The 15,748-nt window shown below is 39.9% G+C and overlaps 1 long non-coding RNA gene across 2 annotated transcripts; it reads left to right on the top strand.

Annotated features, from left to right (window-relative positions):
- LOC140699272 (uncharacterized) lies at positions 1-15,465 on the top strand. Of its 2 annotated transcripts, XR_012077318.1 has the most exons (5): positions 1-11; positions 667-760; positions 1,855-2,022; positions 7,632-7,913; positions 12,851-15,465. It is a non-coding gene; the product is annotated as an uncharacterized lncRNA (long non-coding RNA). The 2 variants fall into 2 exon arrangements; XR_012077317.1 differs by lacking the exons at positions 1-11; positions 1,855-2,022 and having other exon boundaries at positions 66-760.
- Positions 15,466-15,748: the final 283 nt, after the last annotated feature.

Here is a 15,748-nt window from a genome sequence, read left to right as displayed (position 1 = left end):
CGGGGGCGTGGGTGAGTGTGGTTGTGTGGGCGAAATTCTGGAGGCGGATCGTGGAGCAAGCGGCGGGAGGTGGGGAAGGTCTTATCAGGGGAGGCAGCGGGTTCGCAGAGCGCTCCTTAGCCACTGAAGCTACTGACTCGCAGTCTCCAAACAATGAGCCCAAAGAGCACTTGATTGAAGACCAGCGTGACAGAAGAAAATGAGAGTCATTGCCTGACAAGGAGAAAGAGGGAGCCGAGAACCCCCGAGACCAATAAAGGCGGCTCCGAGGGCAGAACTTTAGGAACGGGCTCAGGCTGCGCTCTCAGCTCTTGGGTCGCTACTCCGCACCGTCAGGTGACCTCACCTGGCTACTTCAAGGGGTTCCTTTGGCGGGCAGGGCTTTCGCCTCAGGCCCGATCCTCAGAGACAAAGTGCTGGGGTGTCAACTCTTAAGACCTTCACTTCTGTAAGAAACGCGCCATTTCAGTGTCATTTGAGTTCTTGCTACATCCGGGCCAACTGTTTTTGCTGTAAACAAGACAGACTGAACTTTCCATTCTTTGGGAGAAGTTGTTTGTTAAGCACACATACACAGTCGGAATTAGCAGTATCGGGGACCAAGAGTTGTAATATTCTGCAGCAAAAGCTGCTAAGCAAATCTTTTGCTTTCTGTCTTATGATCAGATTCAGCGCTAAGAAGAAAAGGAATCCTGAGAGCCACCTTTGGTGACCTGAATGTCCTGATCAACATAAGCAGATCATGGAATTTTGATGTCAGGTGAGGTCTCTCTCTGAGGAGATGGAAGGTGGGGATAATTAGACTAATCATGCCTGAACAGTAAAAAACACAATGCAACCACAAAAAAGATGACCAAACATCCTCTCCCTAGCTAACATGAGTGTTGCTTCTCCAATGACAACTCTAGCCCTACTCCATTCCTCCAGCTTTCCAGATAAGTGTATCACTGAATTGCCCTTACTTTCTGACAGCACCAGAACAGATCCCTGTCTCTTTGGGCCCTCCCCAAACTAACACAAGCCCAAATACTATAATAAACCCTCTGATTTACACCCCCTTCGTGAGATACCCCAGGGTTCCCCAGAGTGTGAGGTCTCCCTCACTACAGCATACAACCCTTCATTGTTGGACCATGACTGTGTTTTGGTAGTCTTTGGTGGGCATCACCAGTATGAAAACGTATTTATGATTGCACATAGCCGTACAAAAATAAAACCTTAGAGTCTATACTCTAATGAGAACTCAAAACATTAATGTTAATGGTAAAATGGGGCAAGCTCTTAGTATATAAAAATCTTCTAAATGCAATGTGAGATTGAGGGGCTACACTCTTCTGGGCATGTAGCCATAGTCACTGAAAGTGACCACGCCTGGCCTAGGTCCTGCCCCAGTATTTGTCATCACATAGACAAAAGGAACCCCAGGATTTCTGCCTGCTTTCAGAGTGGGAATAAGCTGTAAGTGGGTAAGAATCACAAAGGTACAGGAGGAGAAGTTGTGTTAAGGAAGCATTGTCAAGTTTAAGAAGAAGGAATGAAATTGGACTCTGCAAACACATTACCACCGCTGAGCTTTCCCTGGTGTGGTGTCACACAGTCCCCATCCTTCATCCCAGGCATGGGAGTTGATACTCTAATGGAAGGCATCAGGCTATGATACACCAACAAAACAGAAAATAGGATACCCAAGCCTGAACACCAGATAGTCACTGAGGGACTGGATATAGCAGTCCAGGTTTTCTCAGTAACAGTGGATAGAGATTTTCATTCAGGTAATCCTCCCGTAGTAAAAGAAAGATGGATATAAATATTAGGGACAGAAGACACAATGAAATGTATTTGTTTGACTTACAGTAATTGGGACTCCAGAAGGAGCTTGTCTTCCAGAATCTGATGGCTTTCATTATGTGGTGGGAATAGTGTCTACCCTTACAGCAGTGCTGGCCAATAGAAATATAATGTGAGCCACAAATGTAATTTAAAATTCTTCTAGTAGCCACATTTACAAAAGTAAAAACACAGGTAAGATTAATTTTAATATTTTTATTTGTATCAACATATTCAAAATATCATTTCATATGTAGTCAGTATATAACATTATCAATGAGATGTTTGATGTTCTTTTCTCCTTCTTTGAAGGCTGGTGTGTGTTTTCCATTTATAGTACATCTCCATAAATTTTTTTAATCAGGAATTTTAATTTTTATTGGGAATACTTAATGTATATTTAGATTTCAAAAAATTTACAGTTGAAAAAGCAGACTCATATATCCATGTTGTTCCAAACATACTTAAAAGTTTTCCCATAACTGGATTGAGTATGAGTTTTTATTTTAAATTAAAGCAAGGATGTGGAGAAATTGGAACTCCTGTGTGTTGCTGATAGAAATGTAAAATGGTGCAGCTGCTATGGAAAACAGTATGACAACTAAAAAAATTAAAAAGAATTGTCATATGATCAAGCAATTCTGTTTTCTGGATATGTACTCAAAAAAATTGAAGGCAAGGTCTAAAAGAGATATTTGTACACCAATGTTCACAGCAGCATTATTTATAATAGTTGAAAGGTAGAAGCAACCCAAGTGTTCACTGACCATTAAATGAATAAACAAAATGTGGTGCATACATAAGAGGGAACATTATTCAGCCTTTTTAAAAAGGAAGGAAACTCTGAGACATGCCACTATTACTGAGTCCAAACTTGTTCTGCTCACCACACAACAGGCCAGTAAATCAGGAGATGAGGTGTTGGGGCAAGGAATAATGACTTTCTTCAGAAAGCCTGAAGACTGAGAAGATGGCAGACTAATGTCATGGAGAACCATCTTACCCAAGTCAGAATTTAGGCTCCCTTTATACTAAAAAGGGGGAGGGGTGTGGTTGGTTGTTCCAAACTTCTTGGTGTCAGAATCGTTTGTTTTTATAACTGTCCAGGTAGGTCAGGTCATGGTGTCCCTGTAAACCTCCAAGACAAATGTTATTTTCTATTCTGCAACTTTTTATCTTATATGAATGGGAAAGTGTTAAATCCTTAAAGATCAGAGCCTTGAGAACGGGCTGTCTTTGTATATTTCAGGCTATAGGAAACATTTTTTACAAAAGGTACAGAACTTGCATGACTAAGCCCAAGAACAGAGCACAGGGTTAGAGCCAAAGAAACAGATCTAATATGGAGTCAGATTTGTTCTTCTCTATTACACTACAAGACGGATGAACCTTGAGGACATTCGGCTATGTGAAAAGAGCCAGTCACAAAAAGACAAGTACTATATGATTCCACTTACATGAGGTATCAAAAGTAGATTTATAGGGCCAGAAAGTAGAATGATGATGTTGCCAGAGACGGGGAAAGGTGGGAAATCGGGAATTGTTCACAGGTAAAGAGTTTCATGTTTTCAAGATAAAAATGAGTTATGGAGGTTGCTTGCACAATACTGAATGTACTTAACATAGTGAACTTAGAAATGGTTAAGATGATACATTTTATTTATTTTTTTAAAATACTTTTTAAGAGCCATTTCTTTATTTGGGGTTTTTGGGGGGGGGGTAGGTAATTAGGTTTATTTATTTATTTTGAGAAGATACTGAGGATTGATTGAACCCAGGACCTTGTGCATGCTAAGCATGTGCTTTACCACTTGAGCTATACCCTCCCCGCCCCCATAAATTTTATGTTGTGTATTTGACAAAATAAAAAGTCAGGTCCTCAGTCATACTAGCCACATTTCAAGTGCTCAACGAACCTGTGTGGCTGAATGCCTGTCCCCCCACCAACCTTACCACACAAGACAGCTTTACACTGAAGGAAAGGAGGAACTGAAATCCTATCTGTACACCAGAAATTGATACATTGTAACTGACTATACTTCAATTAAAAAAATCCGATCTTCAACTAACACCCTGAAAGAACTGCCCTATGGCTCTGTCTCTGCTGGAAGCCACTGCCTTTCTTCACTCTGCCTGGAGGATTAGAACCTGTTTTTTCAGTCTTAGGTGTGGTACTCCTACTAATTACTTCAGAAAAAAGTTTTTCCTTGAGGGAGTTTCACTTGTATACAGAAGGAAGTGCAGCCTTCTAAAACGCTAGCCCTCCCCGTTAACTCTGTGGGTGTAGTATTTCTCAGAAGAAACGCACCAGATGCTTCCTCTAACTCCGTTTGCCACCCTGCGAACTTTTATCCCACAATGGATTATTTCACTGTGATCCAATGTCCAAGATTTAAAAGCAGCTTTTTGTAAAATCTCATTTGTGAATAGCAAGAGATTTGAAATCTCAGGGACAGAAAGATGAAGGAGAGGTATGAAGCATCACCAAGGTTTGCCATTGACTTTCCCTCTAGGGCCTAAGTGTGATTGGCTTTTATTTAAAGCTTTCAGTACAGTTTAGGGTCCCTCACAGGTGCTTAACATAAATTTTAGACAAGGATTGACTGGAGTCATTATTTTTATTGCAATCTTCATATTTTAGTCCTATGCGATTTAATCGAATTTTCTGTTTCAGAGTTTTTAATGAAATGTGACCCTGAGAAAACTTTTTCTTTTCTGAAAAGGCATGATTGCATACATGCTGTGCTCTTTCAGAAAAGGAAAAAAAAAAAAAAAAAAAAAAAAAACCTCAGCTTTGTGGTAAGCTAAGCTGTCTAAACACAAAGAACAATTTAATTCTCTTTATCTTCCATACCATTAAGCATGGAGCTCAAATAAGTTCTCAAAAAGTATTTGCTGATTGCTAGAAGTGCTTCTTCAGTAGGTGTTCATGTGTAATCTAAATGAAATTAATCTGGTTTTATTTTAAAAGGTTTAAATGTCTTTGTTGCTCACCAGTAATCAAGGGTGGGGACCAAATGTAGTTACTACTGTGTCCAGAGCAGCTGGCATAGTCCCCTGCCTGAAGGAAGAACCAAAATAAACTGCTTTGAAATGAATATCTAATTGCACTTATTAATCCTTAGGAAGAATTCTCATGTAAATATACTAAGTGTTTAAAAAGTAGAGCAAAAGTGAGGTTTTCAACATCGCTCAGATTTTATAAACGTAAAGTCACATTTCAAGGGCACACTTGCCCAAGTGAGTTCAGTGTCAAAAAGAACCATGCTCACAGAGCTCAGCCATGTAAAGGGGCCTGTGTCAGTCGTGGTCTGGATGAATGAAAACCAACTTTGTGACTCTTAAATCAGCCAGAACCCCCCATAGAAAACAAAAAGTTCATAGTTAACATTTTCAGGAAATGGCCACTTGCTTTTTTTTCCATAGTAAAGTGAAAGCAAGTTTATTTCGAGAGATATTCATAGAAGAATGCAGTCTGTCTCAGAAGGGACAGTGGCTTACAAATTGCTTTTTATTGCATTTACAGATTTCATTTATTATAGATTATTATCTTAGATTTATTTATAGATTTAATATTCACGATCACATTGTAGATTGAGTCAGGTGGCCCTCTCACTTAGAGGACAAAAGAAAGGCCTTTGCCATTAGTAACTTGTAGTTGTCACTTAGCAGACGTCAGACTGGCCAGGAAAGAAGAGAAAGTTATGGTTCAAACGCCTTATTTCACTGCTGAAGAGACTCAACTCTGGCAAGTTAAGTGATTTTTCCAAAGTTGCCCAAATAGTAAATGGTTGCATAGAAACCTGGAGTACTTTGATCCCATTCAAATGGTCGTCCTCTTAAGTCAGACTAATTCTTTGCTCTGTGTGTGCGTGTGTGTGTGTGTGTGTGTGTGTGTGTGTGTTCCTTGCTTTGCACGGCAGCATGGGCTTGTCAGAGTGGCCATGCAAACTGAAACCATGCAAAGCAATCTTAATACTCAGTGGGGGAATATTATCATCGTTCGGTGACCTTTGAAATTTTTTACCAAAACATTTAAAACTCTCTTGACAGTTATATATGTGTATTGGGAAATGAACATAATACTAAAACTAATATTTATTTTGTATTATATAACTTACTAGAAACATTGAGCATTAAAGTGTTTTATTTATAAAAACTTACCAAGAGTAGTCTAAACAACACTTGCTGCTTCTTTCATTGTATAATTTACGATAGAGCAAGCATCTTTTCAGTGCCTTGGTGAATTGTCATACCCCTTTATAAAATGTTGTCAGCTTCCAACATTTTATCCTTTCCACTTTTAATGTCATGAAATATCTCCAAGAAGCCGTGAATGTGAAGTTTTTTGCCAGCATCACATCCTCTAGGACACCTTCATCTTTTTCATCACACTTTTCTCATTTCTGTTGATAAGTTTTCCTTCAACGGGTTCCTCTAGTTGCAGATCTAGTCTCCTGAACAGCAGCAGTGTCAACATTCCTCCATTCAGCTGTTTCTTCCATAAATCCATTTACGCTCGATTCCAGTTTCACACCCAGCACTCACTTTTCATTTACTTGCTGCACTTTCCTCTTTGTTGGTCAGTTCCCCCCTTTTTTTTTTTCATTATACTGTTTAGTCTCTTTATTTTTCTGTATTTTTGAAAATTTCCATAATAAAATAAGTTTTTTAAAATAAGAAGTGTTTTTTGATACTATTATAAAACATCAAAAAATTCTTTTTTTTTAAATGAAGACTTCCAGGCAGAAAAAATATAACTTTCTGAAGGACCATTAACTAGTACATTAAGTTAAATCGTATAACAGTTAGTTAGAAACTGACAAATATAATTTTTAAAATATTATATGAATTACTGAATATTAACATATCAATAAAGGACCACTGAAAGTTGGAATTTTAAGCCAAAAGCAGAAAACTTTGATAAATTTAACTTCAATTCTAGGTATGAGTGTGGTGTCTGGGGTCAGCCAAATCTAGGTTTGTATCCTAGTTCTGCCCTTTTCTATCTACTATTCTATCTACTAGATAACTAGAGTGATTCTGGCAAATCATTTAACTTCTGTGAACCTCAGGTTTACATCTTTAAAGTGGAGGTGAAAAAATTCATCAGTAGAGAGAGCACTTAGCACAGGGCCTGCCATATACTAAGTGCTGAGCAAATAAATAATTCCACTACCCTATTTTGTCACTTCTAAATGAACATTTTTTTGTATTCTAACATCTCTGAAGTTGGGATACAACTCATAATTGATGGGATATCATAGTTTAATTCACAGAATTTTTCTTTCTTTAGGAGTATGTATAATAATGGTGCATACTACAAATGGATAGCATCTCAGTTTCAACCTAATATGGTAATCAATCATCATAACACTATATCCCCAATTTCTGTTTTAAGGTTATTCAGAATATATAACCAACTTGAAATTTTAAAAATTTGAAAATATGAGCAAAATATTTCTGACACATCACAAATAGAAGAGTCTTGAGACAAATTATTTTTGTAAAAAATGGTCTATCAATTCCATTTTTGTGTAAAACATATGGGAGGAACCTAGCCGATCAACACACAATTGTTGCTACACAAAAGGGTACTCTTACCAAACTTCAAATCTAAGAATGTCCAAATGTTTCTTTTATCATGTCTACAGTAATTATCTATGCTTTTCAATGTAACTATTTTAAAAATTCCACATATTCCCATTATTTCTTCCATCCCAGTTACAGTACAATGATGGGGGAGGAAAGAGTATTGGTTAAAACAACTGTCTAAGCAGTTTTCTGCTGTCCTTTCTTTCCAGAGACTTGGGAATATAAGGGATCACACCATACCAGCCATGGTAGCCTTGAAAAGAGAATCCAACTCTTCACCACGGATTGCAAGCTGCAGGTGACATGGAATGATCTGCTCTACTCTGAAATCCTTGGAAGCATTACTTGCCACTCCAGCACCTCAGCAGTGAGGCACCCCAGAATTGCAGCACTATATACTGCAGTAGTGGCACCAACCCTTCCATGGCTTGTGGTGCAAATCTTCACATGTCTGTGGACGCAGCCCATGGGAAGCTGTCACCAAGCTATCTGTGAGTAAGACACTACCTTAGCCTGAGTACCCTCTTTGATCATCCCTTTTTAAAAAATGTCGCTTAGGTTTAATTTGGTAATCAAGCAACACAACCACATGCTTTTCTGTCCATGTGTGAACCAAGTAACAGCCTCACAGTGCTCACTGACAGACTTTCAGAGAACTTACATTATTGGTCACTGATCATGATGGACATCTGTTGTTTCTATTATGATCGGTAGCCTAAAGAGCTAGCAGCCACGTTTACATTTTATACAAGTACGATTAATACACTGTAGTAACTGGAATTTGAACCATGTTGTTGGGGGCTGATGTTACTTAATTAAACTTTGTTAAGTGAAATTTGTGCATATAGGAACCCTACAAAGCGAGGCCTAGCTGTGTCAAGGTGCAATCTTGTAGAGAGTTTAAGAGGCACAAAGACTCCAGGATTTGACAGGCTAGTTTAAATCTAGGATCTGCCACTTTCTATCTGGATGACTTGGACAAGACCCTCACCTATGAAATTGAGATATCTCTTGGGGTTACCGTGAGAAATAATGATCGCTTTAAATGAAAAAGTGCCCTTCTAATGGAAGCCAATCCAGAGTCATGTATACCTCTCAGGAGTTCCCATTTAAGGTGGCCATGAAGGGTTAATGGGGAAGACCAATGGGAAGCTTCAGATTTCCATGTGGATGTCCATGTGGACAGTTAGAAATCCTAGTAAGCCTGGCCTCTAACCCACCAGCTGTCTAAACATTCATAAGCCCATGGAGAGCCCCGTTGGCTACAAAGATAAAACCAGATGGTTCATGTAAGACTCCTGCTAGGGTTTGGTTATTAATAGTGCCGTTAATTGAGGTTATTCTATTGGCCTTTTCAAACCAAGGGTCAGTGGTGTTTGGTGAACAATTAAAGGGAAACCATGCTTTCTGTGGACTTTGTTCTCAAAGGCCATACAAAAGGGAGTTGTTTTCCCATGGCAAGCAGACCTAACCTAGTGGTGAGAACTGGGAACTGTATAGGTGGAATAGGTATGATTATTTGCATTGAGAGGCATGACATGAGAGAGGTCAAAGCAAGGTGCAGGAAAACCTGGTTGTAGATGTTTGACTCAGTGAGATATATCCAAAAGAGTGAGCTGTAGTTAGCGGTCACAGAGGAGATGAAGGGAAAATGTTTGCTACAGTGAAGACTAGAGTCATGGCTGTCATGGACAGATTGGGTTTTCTGATGACAGATCCAACAATCAGAAGGGTCCAAGTTCCTTTGGACCATGACAGAAGCTTGACTTTTGGACCCTTTGAGGGCAGCATTTTTTGGGGAAAAAAATGTGAATGAGGTAATTTCCTTTAACTTCTAAAGAGTCAAGTTTAGCATGCCCAGAAACTTAATAATAGACAAAGCAGCAGGTAATAAGAGTATGGCATCTAATAATTCCTGAACATAAAGGCTGTTTTTAATTTTATCTCCACTGGAAGTAAGGAAGCCATGTTGTTTCCATAACATCCAAAATTGTGAGCAATGCCAAAGGAATAGCTGCCATCAGTGTAAATGTTGGCAGTTTTGCCCTTGATTGGGATACAAGCCCATGTGAGTCTGTATAGTTTGGCTCACTGGGCCAAAGTAGCCAAAGGCAAAGGTGCCACTCAGTTACTTAAAGAAGAGTTGACATTGCATATCCAACGTAATATTTACCATTTTTGTCTTTCAAATAAAAACCATTAGTGAACCACGAGAAGCCAACATTATCTAAGGGAATTTCCTATAAGCAGTCATGAAGGGTTTCATCAGTTAAGAGGGGAGAAGAGTAGCAGGATTAAGGTTATTACAGTGGACAAGAGTGATACAAGGGGCAGTTAACAGGAGAATTTCATAGGAAGTGAGATGGCTTACTGAAAGGTGTTGAGTATGATGAAAGTTAAGAGCTTCCACAGCATGTGTCACAAAAATGATTAAAGGAGATCCCATGACTGTTTCTTCAGTGGTCTTAACAAGAAGGGCAGTAGCAGGTATAGCTCTGAAGTGGGGATAGGGGGGTATCCCCAGGCTACAGGTTCTAGTTGTAATACCCTGTAGGTCAGTGGTGATCCATATGCTTTTGGGTGAATACGCCAAGGCCACTCCCTTCTTTTTCATATACAAAAAGGAAGAAAAGGAATTGATAATTGGGGTGTCCAAGGGCATGGGGGATTATTAAACTTTAAGATTTGAGAAGTTGTGTTGTCTGAATTTTCCCTGGTGATAGTGTCAGGTTCAGTAGTTTTTAACAAAGAATATAAAGGTTGGGCCATAAGAGAAATTTGGGGGATCCAGTTGTGACGAGAGCCTGCCAATCCAAGAAAACCTTGTGGTTTGCATTTGGTTTTGGATTTTGGGAAGTTCAAGATGCCATGAAGTCTGTCTGATTCTAGATGCAGTCGTTGTTCTGAGATGAACTTGATATTGAACAACCTGCAGTGTTTCCTTAGAGACTTTATGTCCCTTTTTGGTTAGGAGTTTTAGTGAATGGAGGCATTCTTCTTGTGAAGAGGCTCAGAAAGGGGAACCAAGAAGTCATCCACACATTCTATTAAAGTGGAGCCTCCAGAGAACTTGATATCATCTAGATCAGCCTTAAAGTTTGTGAGAAATAAGAAGGGCTTTCAGTGAAACCCTGGGGCATTGCTATAAAGGCTTATTGCTGTCCTTCCCAAGTAAAGGACAAAAGATACTGTTATTGACTTGCTTTATCTCTCAGCATACTTCAATTAAATCACACACAAAAAATTTGCTCTCAGTAGAGATGGAGGCTAACAAAGTGTGGAGATTGGGGACAACAGGGTGGCAAGGGATGACAATATTGTTTATGGTTTGAAGGCCCTGGACAAGCCTCCATCCATGGCCATTTGGTTTCTTCACAGGTAAAACAGGAGTTTTGCAGGACTGGTGCAGGGGGAAATGAGGCCCTGGGCCTTATAGCCTTCTAAAATTGAAGGGGCTCCTTGTATATAGGGTTTTGATTAATTCTGGGGAGAGATTTTGAGGGACCTGTTTGGCTTTTAATAGGAGAGGCACTGTGGATACTGCCAATATCAGCTGAGGATTTTGCCCATAAGGAGAATGGCAGCTGATCCAATAGGGACAAATGATTAATGTTCTTGGAATTAGCTGTAGTGTCATCAGAGATGGAGAAAATAAAAGATGTTGAAGGGCCATTTGATTCACCTAGTTGGCTATTTTGGTTGCTGCTGTCAAATTCTAGAATATCTTGCCCCCACCTTTGGGAGAAAAATTCCATCATGTTATTTTTCTAAGACATTTTGGCTTAATAAATGAATATGGATGGAGGAACTAAAGAGAAAAGGATAAGTATCTCTTAGAGGGGCTAAGCAAAAGGGGGTAGGTTTAGAGATAAAAACCTATTGAGCTTTATTAGAGACCCCCCACTATTTGAACCATTTAGTACTCTGAGGCAGGGGCTGTTTAATGGTAGTGGGACTGAGCACCAGGAGTATAGCTCTGGTGCAAAAAGAACAGAAAGAGATGCATTCCCAATCTAAAGGGTCATTTCTTCAAGACAATTAAGAGAAAAGGTTGGGGAAATCCTCTGTATTTCCTCAAAGTCCTTGAAGATTAGGAGGACATTGGTAAGGCTGATTAGAGGACTAAAAGTCCTTGCAATACTTAAGTGTAGCAGCCTTTCTTACTTCCAGTGTCCTAGCTTTTTAAAATAATGGTGGAGGTCAGGAGGGTTTTGGTTTTGTTTAGAGACCTCCATTTTTGGATCTGAAGATTAAGGATTTTAGTGGTCTTCCTTTTAGTTGAATCATCTAGGGTGTGCATGAGTTGGTTTTCTAAACTAACTAAATCTAGAGTGGACACAGTTTCCCATTACATCCTGGTCCTTTCAGCTGGAAGAGAAAGATCTCAGTTTAGCCTGTTACTGAACATAGAATTAAAGGCAAGTCGAGTGGATTCAACATCCAAACGAAGACCAGAGTTTTCTTTAAAGACAATTTGGAACTGGCTGTAATAATCATGCCATGAGCTCATCAGACTTCTGGAGGCAAGCCTGACTCTTATTCCAGTCAACCGGCTTTGGGAAAGTCCTAGGAATTGCCAAGTGGAGTCGCTTGGTGACTCCATGAGCTTGATCATATAATAAGACCTCAGGAGTTTCTTTGTCCTAGGGTTGTAATTCTAAAGATTTCTCAGGATCCTCTCAATTGGCAGTTTTCATTCAGTGTGAGCCTGGCCTTCACTGACAAGAATATGAACTAGCTGATATAAGTCAGAGAAGTCCAGTTGGTAAATGTGAATCACTATATTAAATTCCTCAGCAAATCTGTGGGAATCCTCAGTTACCTTGGAAACACCTTTGACTATGGCTCATAGTTCAGCTTTTAGTCCAGGAAACATGCAAAAATTAGAGGTTAGGCATTTGGATCCTCAGAGAGTGTGATTTTTAGAGGCGCAAGTTTTAACAGGTTCAGAAAAGGAGGAGGCAAGGAGAGGTTCAGAGAAAAAGGGAAGTTCAGTGAGGAGATTAGAATGAGGAAGTGGAGACTAAGGAGGAGATGGGGACAGTGCAGAAGGGAAAGGAAGCTGGCTCCAGAGACAAAGGATGGGGGAAGGGGAAAAGAGACCTCTGAAGCTCTTTTGGGGGTCCTCTTTCAATTGTCGGTTAATTTAGAAATGGTATTTTGTAAAGAGGTGGTTTTGGAATCTTGAATACTGTTGGAAGCCTCCAGGTACCAATTAAAAGAGGGCTCGCATTCAGTCTGATTGATTTTAGAGCTACAGTCTTCTAATTCGGTTCTGAGAAAAACAAGCCTGGGGAGGTTGGAAGTTTCTCTCATGGCCATTGGAGTTGTAAATGATCTTTGACGAAGTCGATTCACTTAGTTTTAAGAAGGTGCACAAGGAGGGACCATAGTTGTTATTTATTTTTTTTAACATTAAACCGGCCAGTGTGTCCCAGGAGTCCCCTGCTGAGAGAATTTAGAGGACTGGGATCCCATACTTCAAAACCAGAAGTTCAGAAAACAAATGAGTACTCACCAAAAGGACAATGCCTGCAAGAAAACAGATCCTGTATAAAGTTGGAGAGCTCAACCAAAATGGGGGGAGCTCGAATCTCAGAAGAGACTTACCAAACCAAAAGGATGACGATGACTCATGGAAGTGAGGGGCACAAGGGGCTCAAGGGAGCACCACACACAGTTCCAGGCTTGTTAACTCCTCAGGGATTCATCATCTTCGGGTCCCACTTCTGACACTAGAAATGTCAATTTTTTAAAAAGAAAAAGGTAAGCGATTTAGCCAGCAAAATCAAGTTTATTCAGAAGTAGCAGAGGAATTGCAACTCGGGACAAGCACACTATGGTGAACCATAGGCAAGTCCAGAGAACCAAAGAGGAGAGTGTATTTTTATAGAGGAAAGGAGGAAGTTAGGAGAGGCTGGGGTTATTTTAAACGAAAGTTCACTGGAAGAAAATGAGAGTTGAAAGTGGTGGTGGCTTCTCATTGGCTACAGGCAATTAACATGGTACCATTGGCTACAGGTGAAGGCAGTTTTCTGTGCTGGGCACCTGTAGCTTGGCTGTTGCAAAGCCAAGAGAAAATCTTCCTTCTTCCTGCTTCCTATGCATGCTGCGATGAGTGATGTATGCGTGACAGCTCCTTTTCTCCATGGCTTCCCAACTCCAGTTAGGTTTCCTGAACACATTTTTATATATGGTAGTGTAGAGATATTTGTGAGTCATAGGTGTTAAAGATTACAAGGCAGATGACTTGTCTTTATTACCACTTTTTTGTGAGCTCCTATAAAATAGACATTCAGAAAAATGTAAGAACTTTTTCTCTGATGAGGAGATTGCACCTCAAATGCTGGTTTTAGTCAATGAAGTTAACATTGATAATGAGCAGTTGAGATCTGTAAGAGCAAAGAGAGGTGACCTGATGGCCTGCAAGTGAGTTTGCTACAGTGAGGTCCCATAAGCTTGGAGAAGCCCTGGAGAAAGCATGAAGGGCTAGAATAGTAGAAATAGGCAGTGGTCCCAATATTCAGAAGAGGGGAAGAGTGGAGGAAACCACTGTTAACATTTTTAGGTACATCCCTCTAGAACTTTTTAAAAGATATAGGTCTATATTTTGTATTTAATCATAATACCAGAATATATCATTTTAGGAAAATGTACACCAGACCATTAAAAAAAAAAGAATCTCTGCTATCAGCATGCCAAGAAGACAGCATACTTAACTGCTTGTCAGATCATGTGATTTATATTTTCTACATGTGTTAAGTAGGAAGGCACTAAGAACGCAGCCATGTCACTAAGTACCCATTTATTCCATAAGTACAACTAAAAATTTTGAGCAGCCTTCTTTATCTGTCAAGGTTCAAAGAGAGGAACAGAACCACCAGGAGATGTGTATATCTAACTTGTTACAGGGATTTGACAGCTATGCCACAGTGGGAGCTGGTTAAGTAAGCATTCTCTGTGGGGAAGGAAAGATGGATGTGAAGTGGGGACAGTTGGAACTCACAGATCAGACCTGAAACTGAAATTCTGCTCCATTCTCTTTGTCCTCCTTGCCTCTGACCTTGGTAGTAGGGGCGTCCAGTCGAAGACCCTTTCTTGCCTTGCTAATAAACTCACACCTGACCCAGGAGTTGGGGAAGTTAACAGAGGATCCAGAGGAAAGGGGAGAGGCTGCAAGGCTGGTCACTGCCACTCACTGAAGAGGATTAGGGATGGCAGGTTCCATCGCCAAATCTCACAGAAGAATCTTATATTCCCTTTCCCATTCGGAAACACACGTGAAAGGGATTCCGGGCAATGTCCTTCTGCTTAGCTGGGCTGCCACAGCATGAAGCCACCACCTCTGGTTTGTTTCCTTCCTTCCTTCCTCCCTTCCTTCCTTCCTTCCTTCCTTCCTTCCTTCCTTCTTTCTTTTCTTCTTTCTTTCTCTCTCTTTCTTTTTTTTTTTGTCAGGGAGGTAATCAGGTTTCTTTTTTTAGTGGAAGTGTTGGAGATTGAACCCAGGACCTCGTGCATGCTAAGCGTGCACTCTACCACTGAGCTCTACCCTTCCCTCCCCTCCTAGTTTCTTTATAGCACTCCATGTGGCCTGCCTCTTGGGATGCCCTGACAAAAGCAAGAGTTTAGGTAGTTTCCATGATTCCTGACATGAGGCTGTGATGCAGGGAAGTTTTGATTTCTCCTTCCTTATATAGAAGACTAAGCCCCATCTTTTCTCTCCTCCCCCTGCTGCCCTCCCCATCTCTCATTGCCACCCACACACCAAACCACTTAACTTACTTTTTATTTTTATTGAAGTATAGTTGATTCACAATACTGTGTTTCAGATGTACAGCAAAGTGATTCACATATATATTTTTTTTCAGATTATTTTCCATTATAGGTTATTATAAGATACTGAATATAGTTCCCTGTGCTATACAGTAAATCCTGTTGTTTATCTGTTTTATGTATAGTAGTGTGTATCTGTTAAACCCATACTCTTAATTTATCTACCCCCTCACCCCAGGCCCCTTTGGTAACCGTAAGTGTTTTCTTTGTGAGTCTGTTTCTATTTTCTAAATAAATCAAAATAAAATTCTATTTTGTAAATTTTATTCTTTTTTAGATTGCACATATAAGTGATATCATAATATTTGTCTTTGACTTTCTTCACTTAGTATGATATTCTCTAGGTCCATCCATGTTGCTGCAAATAGCAATATTTCATTCTTTTTTAATGGCTGAGTAACATTCCATTGCATATCTTCCATTATCCATTTATCTGTTGATGGACACTTAGGTTGCTTCCATGTCTTGGCTATTGTAAATAGTGGTGCTATGA

The sequence above is a fragment of the Vicugna pacos genome, chromosome 11, assembly GCF_048564905.1.
Source record: "Vicugna pacos chromosome 11, VicPac4, whole genome shotgun sequence".
NCBI lineage: Eukaryota > Metazoa > Chordata > Mammalia > Artiodactyla > Camelidae > Vicugna > Vicugna pacos.
This window is presented reverse-complemented; position numbering and strand designations above follow the sequence as displayed.